At 37.9% G+C, this 16,884-nt stretch overlaps 1 pseudogene across 1 annotated transcript in view; it reads right to left on the bottom strand.

The window, feature by feature from the left end:
* Window positions 1–10,713: 10,713 nt before the first annotated feature.
* Window positions 10,714–16,884, bottom strand: part of Hmox2-ps1 (heme oxygenase (decycling) 2, pseudogene 1) — a 30,791-nt pseudogene continuing 24,620 nt past the window's right edge. Inside the window, 1 exon segment of the transcript NR_045198.1 lies at window positions 10,714–12,771. The product of NR_045198.1 is annotated as a heme oxygenase (decycling) 2, pseudogene 1 (transcript).

Genomic DNA, 16,884 nt, shown 5'->3' on the forward strand with positions numbered 1-16,884 from the left:
GTATGAAATAAAGACAAGAAAGTACACTGAAATTATACATCAGAATAAACTAGCAGAATGACTTATCATGAACTTATTAAGATTAAAAAAATAAATTAGACATTTTGAAATCCATTCTATGGCAGTAAATTTCTTCATTAATAAAGTCTCAACATTTTAAGAATCTACCTTTAATTGGGGTTGGGGATTTAGCTCAGTGGTAGAGCGCTTGCCTAGGAAGCGCAAGGCCCTGGGTTCGGTCCCCAGCTCCGGAAAAAAAAAAAAAACAACAACAAAAAAAGAATCTACCTTTAAAATCACACGTCTATATTACAATAGTGCCACACCTTATGTCCAAGCATTCAAAGCACCACCCTCAATCTGAATAATTCTATTGGAAGTGAAGGTGTGTACATAGTACACAGCTTTATTTAAAACATTATATTACATTATGTGTTCTGATTTGTGCATGTTAATGTAGTACCTGTGGAGGCCAAACAAAAAAGTCAGATCATTTGGTGTTGAAATTGTCGAAGGAGGAACGCTGATATGAGTGGGTGTGATGGAAACCAGAGCTGTATCATCGGAAATATTAGTCTGTGCTCTAAACTCTTGAGTCCTCTCTTCAGACATTTTAAACACTTCTTACAGCTAATTTTTAAATCCTTTGTTGAAGTTTTATAAAGCTGTTATTTTTTGTTGTTGTTAAAGTCATTTTGCCCACTCTATTTCAGAATAAGTTAGGACATTTACCTAGGGACATATGTTCTTTTTCTCTTCATTACACTGAAAGACTTTTTTTTTTTTGATAGGTGGAAAGTTTTTTTTTTCATTTAAATTGACCCGGAAATTCATGTTTTGCTTGCATGTTTTAACTACAGTAAACTTTGTATTATTATTTTTCTAATTAAGTGAATTGATTTTTTTTGTGTGCAGTTCTCTACCATTTTCTTAATGGAAAAAAAATTCACATGGAGACTACTCTACTCAATAATTTTTCAGGCTTTATTGAACCAGAATTTCTAATTTTACTTTAACCTCCATCGGATATGTTACATTAGATTCTTAAGATTGAATGTTTAGACAGCCATTTATAGTAAAACTGAGTTTGAAAGATAGGTCGTGCATGCTTTCTTTAATGTCTAAACCTAATGTGTCTTTGCTTTTATGTGTCTTGGTTTGCTTCTAAAGTTAAAGTTCTATTTATTAACTAGTCATTAATTATGCTCAGGAGAAGCTCAGTCCTAATTTAATGTCACTGTAACTCATCAATCCATTCACAACACAACTTAATTACCTAACTTGATGTGGCCTTCTGATGTTCATAGTTTCGTGTCTGAAATAAGGAGTTGTTTGGAGTGGCTATGTTCATGTTTAAGTCATTTATATATAAAAGTTTTGTGGCAATAAAGAGAAAATATTTCTGATTCTAGCAAATAATAAGTTGTTTGGAAGGATATAGGATGATTTACTGAACTTAGATGGGAAGTAAAGGCATCATGAAACAAGTAGTTTATGATCACACTTAAACCCCTTCCATGTGCATTCTGCTAACACTGTTGCTAATTAATTTGGCCATGCTAGTGTGCAAATCTGCTCTGACTGTGTTTTGAGTTCATATCTTTGAAACTTGCACATTTCTAGCCATATTATTATATTCCCAGAACTTTGGCATAATAGTAATGTATGAGTGTTTTATATTTCTAATGTTGATTTTGGGTTAAATGTTTTTTTTCACTACAGATAATGAAGAGTGAGAAGTACATATTTATCATTTTCTCTATAACACACATAGATATAGATATAGATATAGATATAGATACTCCTATATATTAGTACAATTGTTGATATATGTACATAGATATAGATATTTTCCTTTTTTTTTCTTTTCTTTTTTTCGGAGCTGGGGACCGAACCCAGGGCCTTGCGCTTGCTAGGCAAGTGCTCTACCACTGAGCTAAATCCCCAACCCCATATTTTTCAACTACATATATTTCATCGATATATATTTCAACTGTATATATAATTAGTAAAAACAGAAGCATGAATTTGTAAGAGAACAAGGTGGGAGGGTTTCCATGGGAGAAAAGAGTATTAAAGAAATGATAAAATTATAAACTCAACAAAGTATGAAACTAGTGAAATATGAAAAATAATTTTGATAATCCATCTTTATATTACACAATAGCATATATTTTATAAAATTCTCATTCACTTTAACCTTGAAGTTTGCTATTTCTCTCCATCGCACAGCCTAAAATGATGAGGAGGATACAGATCTTGAAAGGAATCCAAAACAACCCAGGTGTCCCTCAACAGAAGAATAGATATAGAAAATGTGGTACATTTACACAGTGGAGTACTACTCAGCTATTTAAAACAATGACCTTATGAATTAAGTGAATGGAACTAGAAAATGTCATCCTGATTGAAGTAACCTATCCTGAGTGAGGTAACCTTAAGAAAGGGCCATCCTCGGACTGCCCCACCTGGGAATCCATCCTGACTGCAGACTCCAAACCCAACAATGTTGCCATTGCCAAGAGGCACTTGCTGAGAGGAACGTGGCATAGCTGCTTCTTGGAAGGTTCAGCTAACAACTGACCATTGCAGATGTGGATGCTTGGAGCAAAGACTGAGTTCAGGGACCCTGGTTGGGAATTAAACTAAGGACTGGTGGAGCTGACGGGCAGTGGGTACTAACCCATAGCAAGAACAATATCAGTTGGCTAGACCAATCAAAGCTCCCAGGGATTAGACCACCAACCAAGGAATGTACAAGGAGGAATCCATAGCTCCAAATACATATGTAGCAGAGGATGGCCTTGTCTGACATCAAAGGGAGGGGTGGCCCTTGAACCTGTGAAAGTTTGATGTCGCAGCATAAGAGGATGTTGGAAGGGCAGGGCAGGAAAGGGTTGATAGGTTGGGGAGCACCCTCATAGAGGCAAAGAGGAGAGAGGAGAGGGAGATTTCCAGATGATGGGCTTGTGCAGGGGTAGCTGGGAGGTGGAATATCATTTGAAATGTAGACAAATAGAATGATTAATAAAAAAGAAAGAAAGGAATGCTTATTAAACTCTAGTCTTAGCAACAATTTGAAAGTAGGTTTTGTGTGGTAATTTAAAGCATTTTAATATTTATACATTATTTTTCCACGTCATGAGAGAAATATCTCCTCTCATGAATTAACAATTGACACGAAAATACTCTGAAGTCATTACCATCACTAAACAAACAGGAAGTAGTTAACCAGGCTTTCTTGACATTATACCTTCACGTGGTTCAGTGTTCATACCGAGTCCTTTGCAGCATCTTCTTTAGAAAATATATTCTGGGAAGGGATCTGTGATGTACACAAAAAAGAACAAGAATACTTGCTCTCTGTAGTATTTCATCATTAAGATCTTAGCCAGAAGCTGGAAAGAACCCAGATGCCCTTCAACAGAGGAATGGACACAGAAAATGTGGTACATCTACACAATGGAATATTACACAGCTATCAAAAACAATGACTCTATGAAATTCATAGGCAAATGGTTGGAACTGGAAAATATCATCCTGAGTGAGCTAACCCAATCACAGAAAGACATACATGGTATGCACTCATTGATAAGTGGCTATTAGCCCAAATGCTTGAATTACCGTAGATGCATAGAACAAATGAAACTCAAGACAGATGATCAAAATGTGAATGCTTCACTCCTTCTTTAAAAGGGGGAACAAGAATACCCTTGGCAGGGAATAGAGAGGCAAAAATTAAAACAGACACAGAAGGAACACCCATTCAGAGCCTGCCCCACATGTGGCCCATACATATACAGCCACCCAATTAGACAAGATGGATGAAGCAAAGAAGTGGAGACCAACAGGAACCGGACGTAGATCGCTCCTGAGAGACACAGTCAGAATACAGCAAACACAGAGGCGAATGCCAGCAGCAAACCACTGAACTGAGAATAGGACCCCCGTTGAAGGAATCAGAGAAAGAACTGGAAGAGCTTGAAGGGGCTCGTGACCCCATATGTACAACAATACAATGCAACCAGAGTTTCCAGGGACTAAGCCACTACCTAAAGACTATACATGGACTGACCCTGGACTCTGACCTCATAGGTAGCAATGAATATCCTAGTAAGAGCACCAGTGGAAGGGGAAGCGCTGGGTCCTGCTAAGACTGAACCCCCAGTGAACTAGAGTGTTGGGGGGAGGGCGGCAATGGGGGGAGGGTGGGGAGGGGAACACCCATAAGGAAGGGGAGGGGGGAGGGGGATGTTTGCCCGGAAACCGGGAAAGGGAATAACACTCGAAATGTATATAAGAAATACTCAAGTTAATAAAAAAATAGTAAGAAAAAAAAAGATCTTTGACCAAAATATATGGTGGTTTGGTACATGTGAAGTGGTACAAAGTAGTATGGCCTTGCCAGTAAAGTAAGATAAAAATAATTAGCTCCGTAATTACTTTGGCCAAATTTTTTTGGAGTACAATAATTTTATCATAGAAGAATAATGTATAGACAAAGAAAATACTCATAGAAACATCCTGAATTAAACCTAAATGAGTATATCATAAAATAAGCCATTGGTGCAGTAAAATTATTTAATTTTGACTTTCTCAATTTTTTCCCATGTATTCAGTCATAAAGTATTACTTGTATGACTCACAGAAAATGATTTGATTTTTAGAGAGGAGAACAGGAATCAAATGAAAGTGTCGATAGTTGAGTTATAAAAGCTTAAGACATAATTTCAGGACTGATTAACCAACACTCTCAAGTATTCCCAGTCCTTAATAAAGTTATTTATCCACTTTATCAATATCGATATTAAGTTATGACCATTAACCTTTAAAATGCCGAATTCTTAAATTTAAATTGAATGAATACACATATATTACCCACGGATTAAAAATGTAGACGTCAATCCAGCAATAAATACTTTTGAATTTATCTGAAATGTGTGTTTGTTTTATGAAATGTTTGGATTTAAAGTAATTGTCTTGAGAATATTTGTGACCATTTTACCACCCAGTGACTAGTTTGTATCATGGGAGAAGGCTCTGTCAGTGAATGATAAGGAAGGGCTGATACACTGAAGATGTAGTGGAAGTATATTTTATATCCCCTCATGATTAGAAAATATAGCCACTAGAGCATAGCAGAAGTCATAGAAGAAATCAAACTTAACTTTCTAATGGGAAATTGCATTGCAGAATTGATTTAAAATAGGTCTGAATTCTCTCCTGGAGGCAAGAAATGCATGTTCTGGATTAAAAGCTCATTTTTATCCCCAACTTCAAAGTCTCAACTTTTGATAACAAAAAAGTAACTTTCTGGTTAAATATTCAGGTTTTTCCTACCTTTTAAACATATTTTAAGATTCTATTCGTATGGCCTCCTGAAATTTTTAATGAACTCACTACCTTTTTTTTTTTTTGCCCTAGTGATTTTAATAAAGATAAACTTTTATGAGGTTAAGAAAAAGGAACCATTTAGGGGAGAGCCTGCCAGTAAATTGATACAGTGGTTACAGCTTAGTTCCTTGAGAGCTTTTGGTGCTGCTTTTAGGAATGTGGCATTTGTCCCTGGGCTTCAACAAGGAAGCAGGCTCAGATAAGAATATGAGAAACAGAGACCATGGGACTTTGTTTACCACTGTGTTGAATGACTACCTCGTGTGATCCTTTTACTTACTGCTATGCCAAATTACTACCTTATGAGATCTCTTTGGTTACCAGTTTACTTAATTACTATCTTGTTTTATATCCTTGGTTACTGCTTTGCTTGATTACATTGTCTTTAATTTGAGAAATGACCATGTGGTTTAGATACACCTAGAATGATATAAAAGCAGGCTGGAGAGAAATAAAGCTCTTTCAGCCTCAGTAAGGGCTGGAGTCCTGTTATAGTTTTGTCTGTTTTTCTTTTTTTTCTTTTTTTTTATTAATTTGAGTATTTCTTATATACATTTCAAGTGTTATTCCCTTTCCCTAACCCCATCCTCCCCCCATTGCCGCCCTCCCCCCAACAATCTAGTTCACTGGGGGTTCAGTCTTAGCAGGACCCAGGGCTTCCCCTTCCACTGGTGCTCTTACTAGGATATTCATTGCTACCTATGAGGTCAGAGTCCAGGGTCAGTCCATGTATAGTCTTTAGGTAGTGGCTTAGTCCCTGGAAGCTCTGGTTGCTTGGCATTGTTGTTCATATGGGGTCATGAGCCCCTTCAAGATCTTCCAGTTCTTTCTCTGATTCCTTCAACGGGGGTCCTATTCTCAGTTCAGTGGTTTGCTGCTGGCATTCGCCTCTGTATTTGCTGTATTCTGGCTGTGTCTCTCAGGAGCGATCTACATCCGGCTCCTGTCGGTCTGCACTTCTTTGCTTCATCCATCTTGTCTAATTGGGTGGCTGTATATGTATGGGCCACATGTGGGGCAGGCTCTGAATGGGTGTTCCTTTTGTTTCTGTTTTAATCTTTGCCTCTCTCTTCCCTGCCAAGGGTATTCTTGTTCCCCTTTTAAAGAAGGAGTGAAGCATTCACATTGTCTGTTTTTCTTTTTCAATCCTCACTCCCTCACTTGAGACCCTGAATATTGACTGGCTTGGTCACAAGATTCCTAAATAAATGAAAAGTATAGGCTCTTCCATTCATCTGAAGAAAAATCTAAACCTCTAATTAAGAAAATGTGATAATTCACAAGAACTTAGGACTACAATTTATAAGCACAGCATTGGCAGACGAACTAGTTTTTCTTAATGTTAAAGGAATGAAATACCTCAGAAATTATTCTTAAAATCTGGATATTTAAACTTTTAAAAAATTCAGAGTTTGAGAATGAATGACTCAGTGGTTAAAGGGACACACTTTTTCCAGAGGACTGGAGTTCAGCTTGCAGCACTGACATTAGCCTGTGACTCCTAATCCAAGGAACTCATCACCTGACCTTTCTGCAAACACTTGACCTGACAAGCAAATCCTTATGTAAAGACACCTATGCATACACACATATTAAAAATAAAACAAATATTTAGAAAAAGTTCTAAATGTTTAAGAATTCACCCCACTTAATTTTGTGTAGCAATTTGAACCAAGACAGTTTTGCAATGCCTTTTTTTTGTAAACATTAGGGTGAAATAACAAATCAAAAATATTGGCAAATGGGTGAGGCTAGGCAATGAGAGATCTCATCTTTCTGAATTAACATAGAAGTTGACTGTTTAATTGATATAATTGAAAAGATTTCTTTTTCATTTGTCTTCTTTGCTTCAATAAAAATGAATTTTACATTTTAAATTTATTGAAAATGGAATGGTCATGCATTGGCATTAAATTGCCTTCTGTTTGTTTTGAGACAGTAGTTTAAAACAGAGTTGGCATTTATAAACGTGATGACTTTGTTTTATGCATCCAACTGTATATGCTAAGAGTTGACTATCATGGATGCATGAAGATTCTTCCTGATTGACAGCTTTCTTGGGCATACATGCTTTTTGAATTTCCTATCTATTTTTTTGCCCAATATACTTCCAGAGCCTTGCCTTTGTGTAATATAAAACTGACAGGTTTTTTTTTTTAATTTTCTAAGCCAGCTTCTACTTACAAACGATTTTAACCACCTCTGTTGTATTTCATGTCGACTCTGTTTCTCTTCAGTCCCTATCATACATAGACTTGAAAGTAAGCTATGTGTGTCAACAAATGAAGCCAATTAGATAACAAAGAGCAAAGTGTAACATATAAACATAAAACATTTGCTCTTCAAAATTACAGTTTTTGAAAATACATAGACCCCTCCAGGTTTGACTTAGAAGACTTTATACTAAACATTCATGAGCAGACTTAAAATGATGCTATACTTGTCTAAGTAATTCTCTAAGACACGCGACACCTATGACACTAAAAATGAAGTATTCTACTTTTCAGAACTCTGTATGCTTTGATGGAAGAAGAAAAGTGTGGGGTCATTTTACATATGAAGTATTTGTTAAAATAAAAGCACAATAAAAAACATCAATGAAATTCATAACCTTACCATCAAAGAGCAATGTATTTGAAGAATATTTTGTTTAGCTAATCATTAAAAATAGGGAAGTACACAAAACCAAACAAACAGACAAACAAAGAAACAAAGAAACGGAGAACAATGAACACAGTGCTGGAATCTATGTGAGTACAAGGCCAGCATGGTCTAGAGAGCAAGTTCCAGGACGATCAAGAATATACAGAGAAACTAAACTTCTAAAACTAGACAGACAGACAGACAGATGATAATGATTTTAAAAATCAAAAAATCAAAATAAAATAAATCAATGGATAATGTTTTCACTTAGCATATGAAGTTGTTTGCCAACATGTCTGAGTACATGATCCTGATCTCTATGACTTCCCAGAGAAAGTGACTCTATCATGTTGTCCTGCCTTCTTATAATATTCTGCTCTACACATACACTGGCACCTATCTAGACTTCTTAAGAGATGCTTCCATGGCAATAGATGAAAGTGGTGGCAGAGACGTACAGACAGATATTACGTAGAAAAATAGTCCAAATTAAAGGTCTATATCAGGCTCCTCTCCTTGGAGATCAATGGATCACCAAAGAAGAGTAGAAGGAAAAAACATACAAGTAAGTGGGAGGGAATCATGAGAAAATAGCCCACCGAATCAACTGAGTAGGGCTCATGCAGTCTCACAGAGACTGAAACAGCAAAGATTTAGACTCATGGGGTCTGAACCAGGTCCTCTCCACATATGTTGAAGCCATGAACTTGGTGTTTTTGTGAAACTCCTAAAAAGTGGAACCATGTGTGTCTCTGACTCTTTTCTGTGTTCTTGGGACTCTTTTCATCCTATTGAGTTGCTTTGTCTGGACTCCCTATGCTGGAATTTGCTTTATCTTATTGTATCTTGCTTTATCCTGCTTGGCTGTTGCCTCCTGGAGAACTGTTCTTTTCTGAAAAGGAAACTGATGGAGCCACTGAATAGATTTAGGGGAGCGGTAGTGGACGGGGAGTTGGATGGAGTGGAGGGGAGGAAATTGTGGTTGGGATATATTGTGTGAAAGAAGAATACATTTTCAATAAAAAGGAAAAATCAATTCTATTAGATTCAGGAGAAAAATATTGTTTAAATTTCAGGATTGTTTTTCAGGATAGTATATGTTCAACAGAACTAAATCTATCATATACTTTTAGTAGATACATTTTTCTTAAGCTCATCTGTACAGTACAGTTACTTTTTAAAATAACCATTTCTTTCCTCAACCTTACAAATACTCTATATGAGATCTTCCCCCCCCCTCTCTCTCTCTCATCATGTCTTTCCTGTCCTACAGAAATAAATTTGCAAATTATTTCTATCTTAGGGACCAGAAAAAGAATCACAAAAATTATTCTAGATTATGAGTTGGTAAGTGCCATACTACATCATCTATTGTAGAATGCACTACTTTTGCTAAAGCTAACTTTGTTAATCTAATAGTTCCCACTAGGAAGGCAATTGCATTTGGCTTCTTGGATGGCTGTTTCAGGTGTAAAGACACATTTGCTGTGAAGAAAGCACAAACTTGTATTTCTAATTTGTCCTACATAAAGAGGAAAATCGCTGAAATGGCATGGTCATCTCGCAGTCTTGGCTTATGTTCAGAGAAAAAATATTTGGAGAAGAATAGTATATATTGCCAATCAGTTACCTGCATCTGTATAGTTACGGCCATTATGTGCATTGAACTGTATCCAGTTGGCAGAAGTTAATCCAGAGGGAAGAAGTCTCAATATCAACAAAATGTGTTTCTGGTTAGATAATAAAATCTTGGTGGAACTGATCAGCTGGCATTATTCCTGTTCTGAGTCTGTCTCCCATCTGCTTCATCTACTGGGTTTCTGTGGTCTCCAGCTTACACACTGTCCTATTTAGAAAAAGCAAATGGTTCCAGCTATCTATTTGCCAGTGCTGATTTCTTGATATAGTTCACAAAATTCCAGTAAATACTGCCAGAATTTTTCACATAATGTAATTTAAATTTTGCCAAAACATTCAATGAAACTAGGACTATGCCAACTTTTCAACAGAAGTGCCTTCTCTGAAGATGCTTATAGTTATTTAATTTGTTGTAGCCTAAACATGGTCCAATGGTTCAAAATAATAAAATTCAGCTACTCTGCCATGGCTAAAGAAGACAGATTTTAAAGACAATAGATAGAACTCTTCTCTGTGATTCATTCTATCAAATATATAAAAATTAGTTTTTATAAAAACTGCAAAATTATAAAATGAATTTGGTAAAATAGCTACCAATGTTAAAAATGTATGTATTTAAAATAAACATCTACAAAATCTAAAGCTAATAATAGTTTACTGATAGACGTCACGATTTTAAAGATTCATTGTAGTTTTATCTATGTTTTATCACAATATCCACATTTCAGGCCTAACAGCTCACAATATTTTATCATTGTTTTTCATGAGTTGAATAAAGTGAATGGGTTCTAGGAGATTCTAATCATAATTTGTGACATTAAGACAATTCTGATGGATCCTTTGGGTATCAAGTTGGTCTTAACACTAGAATTAGTTATTTTACCAACAAATAGTCATGAGCATTAAAATACAATTCTTAGTTCAAGATGGGAAAGAAAAAAATTAAAAGGGATGGCGTTCGTCACTTATTAATGTTTGCCATATACACATTTTGAGAACTTTGATTTGCCAGCATTAAAGATCTCCTTTACTATGCTAGAATTCAGTGTTGAAATAGAGAAAGAAAGTATGTCTGAAGCACAAAGTGTGACTTTAGGTGTCCCCGTGCCACTTAAGTCATGACTTTTTTCTAGGGTCTGTCTTTTATTGGTTGCTCATTTTCTCAAACCCAACATTAAAAATGTCACCTGAGGTGGTAGTTCTAGGCAGAGGTGGAGGTGGGGAAGGAACAAGTGGTAGGATGTTGAGATAGGATGCAAACAACTTGACAGGCCCTTCACATGTAGTACCAGGCTAAAAGTCCAGCTACCAAGGCCATACTGGCAACTAGAATGAGCTGCAAGTTAGGCTTCCTCAGCAAGGCCATGGACATCTGGAAAGGGCAGTTGCTGCCTCCCAGGGTACCTTTGTCTGGCTGAGCAGCATTAAAGGGACATTTGCATACATCTCCCTTCCCATCAAGTATTGAGAGCCCATTCTTTAGGGTTTCTCTTACTGGTATGGAGCCTGCCTGGTCCAGTTCACTGAATATCTGCATATTATATTCAAAGGCTTTGGTGGCTTCCTCCACAACCTCTCTTTGGTCTTCAAATTCAGGTCCAAGGCATTCAATTCTAGCGCAGTAGAATAGCTTGAATTGCTTAGCATTGTCTACATGCTCAAACAGGTAGAACTAGGTCCCTTCCCTAGTGAAGGGACCGGCTGGGTCTCCTTCTTCAGTACCTGGTCCCCTGAAAGGTTTCCCCCATGTAAGTAGAGTAAGTATGGGCCACCAGATGCTCTGGCTCATTTTGCCCTACATAGTGAATCTGATCCACATACGTCTGGGCAGCTTCAGAGCACTTCACTTTTTCCTCCCAGTTTTCACCAAAGAAGTACTCCATGTCCTTGGTCAGTGAAATCCATTTCCTCCTCAGGGGCTGAGTATGTAAAGTGCAGTGGTGGCCAGCTTAAATAGCTCCTTCTTAATGTTTCCTTTCAAGAAGTCTTTGACAAACTGGGTATTTTCTGCCCGGTCATCTGCTTCCTTTGTCCCTTCCTTCAGAAGATCAGAAAAGTCTGCTATTTTGGAATGGTTTTCCTTCTCTGATGCCATAGAGTTCTTCTCTGACTCATCTACGGCCTCCGCAGTCTCCACCTCTGAAGACATTTTTGTTGAGTTGTCTGTGCTGCCCATACTCTGGTCATTCAGTCTCTTCTTCAGTGACTCCCTCGGCACTGTTACAGCTGAGCGGGTGAGCGCGAGGACAGCAGGACATCAAGTCATGACATTTTAATGAATGATTTAAAAATGAAATTCTCAGAGAGAGACCCAACCGCCTGGTCAGGTGGGCACTCCTGAGGCTGCAGAGCGGAAGAGACCACCAACACTGCTCACCCCTGCCCACATCCCTGGCCCAAGAGGAAACTGTATAAGGCCTCTGGGCTCCCATGGGGGAGGGCGCAGGAGCGGCAGGACACCTGCCTGAGACACCACCGGAACCTGAAAGAAACAGACCAGATAAACAGTTCTCTGCACACAAATCCCGTGGGAGGGAGAGCTAAACCTTCAGAGAGGCAGACAAGCCTGGGAAACCAGAAGAGACTGCTCCCTGCACACACATCTCGGACACCAGAGGAAAAAGCCAAAGACCATCTGGAACCCTGGTGCACTGAAGCTCCCGGAAGGGGCCGCACAGGTCTTCCTGGTTGCTGCCGCTGCAGAGAGCCCCTGGACAGCACCCCACGAGCGAACTTGAGCCTCAGGACCACAGGTAAGACCAAATTTTCTGCTGCAAGAAAGCTGCCTGGTGAACTCAAGACACAGGCCCACAGGAACAGCTGAAGACCTGTAGAGAGGAAAAACTACACGCCCAAAAGCAGAACACTCTGTCCCCATAACTGACTGAAAGAGAGGAAAAAAGGTCTACAGCACTCCTGACACACAGGCTTATAGGACAGTCTAGCCACTGTCAGAAATAGCAGAACAAAGTAACACTAGAGATAATCTGATGGCGAGAGGCAAGCGCAGGAAACCAAGCAACAGAAACCAAGACTACATGCCATCATCGGAGCCCAATTCTCCCACCAAAACAAACATGGAATATCCAAACACACCAGAAAAGCAAGATCTAGTTTCAAAATCATATTTGATCATGATGCTGGAGGACTTCAAGAAAGACATGAAGAACTCCCTTAGAGAACAAGTAGAAGTCTACAGAGAGGAATCGCAAAAATCCCTGAAAGAATTCCAGGAAAACATAAATAAACAAGTAGAAGCCCATAGAGAGGAGACACAAAAATCCCGGAAAGAATTCCAGGAAAACACAATCAAGCAGTTGAAGGAATTAAAAATGGAAATAGAAGCAATCAAGAAAGAACACATGGAAACAACCCTGGATATAGAAAACCAAAAGAAGAGACAAGGAGCTGTAGATACAAGCTTCACCAACAGAATACAAGAGATGGAAGAGAGAATCTCAGGAGCAGAAGATTCCATAGAAATCATTGACTCAACTGTCAAAGATAATGTAAAGTGGAAAAAGCTACTGGTCCAAAACATACAGGAAATCCAGGAAGCAATAAAAAGATCAAACCTAAGGATAATAGGTATAGAAGAGAGTGAAGACTCCCAGCTCAAAGGACCAGTAAATATCTTCAACAAAATCATAGAAGAAAACTTCCCTAACCTAAAAAAAGAGATACCCATAGACATACAAGAAGCCTACAGAACTCCAAATAGATTGGACCAGAAAAGAAACACCTCCCGTCACATAATTGTCAAAACACCAAACGCACAAAATAAAGAAAGAATATTAAAAGCAGTAAGGGAAAAAGGTCAAGTAACATATAAAGGGAGACCTATCAGAATCACACCAGACTTCTCGCCAGAAACTATGAAGGCCAGAAGTTCCTGGACTGATGTCATACAGACCCTAAGAGAACACAAATGCCAGCCCAGGTTACTGTATCCAGCAAAACTCTCAATTAACATTGATGGAGAAACCAAGATACTCCATGACAAAACCAAATTTACACAATATCTTTCTACAAATCCAGCACTACAAAGGATAATAAATGGTAAAGCCCAACATAAGAAGGCAAGCTATACCGTAGAAGAAGCAAGAAACTAATCGTCTTGGCAACAAAACAAAGAGAATGAAAGCACACAAACATAACCTCACATCCAAATATGAATATAAAGGGAAACAATAATCACTATTCCTTAATATCTCTCAATATCAATGGCCTCAACTCCCCAATAAAAAGACATAGATTAACAAACTGGATACGCAACGAGGACCCTGCATTCTGCTGCCTACAGGAAACACACCTAAGAGACAAAGACAGACACTACCTCAGAGTGAAAGGCTGGAAAACAACTTTCCAAGCAAATGGTCAGAAGAAGCAAGCTGGAGTAGCCATTCTAATATCAAATAAAATCAATTTCCAACTAAAAGTCATCAAAAAAGATAAGGAAGGACACTTCATATTCATCAAAGGAAAAATCCACCAAGATGAACTCTCAATCCTAAATATCTATGCCCCAAATACAAGGGCACCTACATACGTAAAGGAAACCTTACTAAAGCTCAAAACACACATTGCACCTCACACAATAATAGTGGGAGATTTCAACACCCCACTCTCATCAATGGACAGATCATGGAAACAGAAATTAAACAGTGATGTCGACAGACTAAGAGAAGTCATGAGCCAAATGGACTTAACAGATATTTATAGAACATTCTATCCTAAAGCAAAAGGATATACCTTCTTCTCAGCTCCTCATGGTACTTTCTCCAAAATTGACCATATAATTGGTCAAAAAACAGGCCTCAACAGGTACAGAAAGATAGAAATAATCCCATGCGTGCTATCGGACCACCACGGCCTAAAACTGGTCTTCAATAACAATAAGGGAAGAATGCCCACATATACGTGGAAATTGAACAATGCTCTACTCAATGATAACCTGGTCAAAGAAGAAATAAAGAAAGAAATTAAATACTTTTTAGAATTTAATGAAAATGAAGATACAACATACTCAAACTTATGGGACACAATGAAAGCTGTGCTAAGAGGAAAACTCATAGCGCTGAGTGCCTGCAGAAAGAAACAGGAAAGAGCATATGTCAGCAGCTTGACAGCACACCTAAAAGCTCTAGAACAAAAAGAAGCAAATACACCCAGGAGGAGTAGAAGGCAGGAAATAATCAAACTCAGAGCTGAAATCAACCAAGTAGAAACAAAAAGGACCATAGAATGAATCAACAGAACCAAAAGTTGGTTCTTTGAGAAAATCAACAAGATAGATAAACCCTTAGCCAAACTAACGAGAGGACACAGAGAGTGCGTCCAAATTAACAAAATCAGAAAAGAAAAGGGAGACATAACTACAGATTCAGAGGAAATTCAAAAAATCATCAGATCTTACTATAAAAACCTATATTCAACAAAATTTGAAAATCTTCAGGAAATGGACAATTTCCTAGACAGATACCAGGTATCGAAGTTAAATCAGGAACAGATAAACCAGTTAAACAACCCCATAACTCCTAAGGAAATAGAAGCAGTCATTAAAGGTCTCCCAACCAAAGAGAGTCCAGGTCCAGACGGGTTTAGTGCAGAATTCTATCAAACCTTCATAGAAGACCTCATACCAATATTATCCAAACTATTCCACAAAATTGAAACAGATGGAGCCCTACCGAATTCCTTTTACGAAGCCACAATTACTCTTATACCTAAACCACACAAAGACACAACAAAGAAAGAGAACTTCAGACCAATTTCCCTTATGAATATCGACGCAAAAATACTCAATAAAATTCTGGCAAACCGAATTCAAGAGCACATCAAAACAATCATCCACCATGATCAAGTAGGCTTCATCCCAGTCATGCAGGCATGGTTTAATATACGGAAAACCATCAACGTGATCCATTATATAAACAAACTGAAAGAACAGAACCACATGATCATTTCATTAGATGCTGAGAAAGCATTTGACAAAATTCAACACCCCTTCATGATAAAAGTCCTGGAAAGAATAGGAATTCAAGGCCCATACCTAAACATAGTAAAAGCCATATACAGCAAACCAGTTGCTAACATTAAACTAAATGGAGAGAAACTTGAAGCAATCCCACTAAAATCAGGGACTAGACAAGGCTGCCCACTCTCTCCCTACTTATTCAATATAGTTCTTGAAATTCTAGCCAGAGCAATCAGACAACAAAAGGAGATCAAAGGGATACAGATCGGAAAAGAAGAGGTCAAAATATCACTATTTGCAGATGACATGATAGTATATTTAAGTGATCCCAAAAGTTCCACCAGAGAACTACTATAGCTGATAAACAACTTCAGCAAAGTGGCTGGGTATAAAATTAACTCAAATAAATCAGTTGCCTTCCTCTATACAAAAGAGAAACAAGCCGAGAAAGAAATTAGGGAAACGACACCCTTCATAATAGACCCAAATAATATAAAGTACCTCGATGTGACTTTAACCAAGCAAGTAAAAGATCTGTACAATAAGAACTTCAAGACACTGAGGAAAGAAATTGAAGAAGACCTCAGACGATGGAAAGATCTCCCATGCTCATGGATTGACAGGATTAATATAGCAAAAATGGCCATTTTACCAAAAGCAATCTACAGATTCAATGCAATCCCCATCAAAATACCAATCCAATTCTTCAAAGAGTTAGACAGAACAATTTGCAAATTCATCTGGAATAACAAAAAACCCAGGATAGCTAAAGCTATCCTCAACAATAAAAGGACTTCAGGGGAAATCACTATCCCTGAACTCAAGCAGTATTACAGAGCAATAGTGATAAAAACTGCATGGTATTGGTACAGAGACAGACAGATAGACCGATGGAATAAAATTGAAGACCCCGAAATGAACCCACACACCTATGGTCACTTGATTTTTGACAAAGGAGCCAAAACCATCCAATGGAAAAAAGATAGCATTTTCAGCAAATGGTGCTGGTTCAACTGGAGGGCAACATGTAGAAGAATGCAGATCGATCCATGCTTATCACCCTGTACAAAGCTTAAGTCCAAGTGGATCAAGGACCTCCACATCAAACCAGACACACTCAAACTAATAGAAGAAAAACTAGGGAAGCATCTGGAACACATGGGCACTGGAAAAAATTTCCTGAACAAAACACCAATGTCTTATGCTCTAAGATCAAGAATCGACAAATGGGA

This window comes from Rattus norvegicus, chromosome 2, assembly GCF_021556685.1.
Source record: "Rattus norvegicus strain SHRSP/BbbUtx chromosome 2, alternate assembly SHRSP_T2T, whole genome shotgun sequence".
NCBI lineage: Eukaryota > Metazoa > Chordata > Mammalia > Rodentia > Muridae > Rattus > Rattus norvegicus.